Source organism: Buceros rhinoceros, unplaced genomic scaffold (assembly GCF_000710305.1).
Source record: "Buceros rhinoceros silvestris isolate BGI_N320 unplaced genomic scaffold, ASM71030v1 scaffold40234, whole genome shotgun sequence".
NCBI lineage: Eukaryota > Metazoa > Chordata > Aves > Bucerotiformes > Bucerotidae > Buceros > Buceros rhinoceros.
In genome coordinates, this window is record NW_010408305.1 from 2149 (window position 1) to 2392 (window position 244).

Genomic DNA, 244 nt, shown 5'->3' on the forward strand with positions numbered 1-244 from the left:
GACACCGATGACACAGACCGCAGAGAAGCACGGCGGGTCCCAAAGCCCCATGTGCCAGGTCAAGGCCCCCTGGAAGAGGCCTCGTACCCGCTAACGACACAAGATCTCCGCTTCCCCTCAGGCCTCTGCTCACGCGCGCAGCAGGGGCGGGCTGGGAGATGGGTCCCAGGCACTGTGACGATGTTATTTTGGACTCATTTAGAATCTAGGGTGGAGATCGCTCGGCAAAGCCCAGCTCGAGCAG

General features: G+C 61.5%; 1 protein-coding gene across 1 annotated transcript in view; it reads right to left on the bottom strand.

Annotated features, from left to right (window-relative positions):
* The window catches only part of LOC104492290 (glycylpeptide N-tetradecanoyltransferase 1), a gene marked incomplete at both ends in the record, with an annotated part of 3796 nt that overhangs the window by 1652 nt on the left and 1900 nt on the right, over positions 1 to 244 (bottom strand). The window lies entirely within an intron of this gene.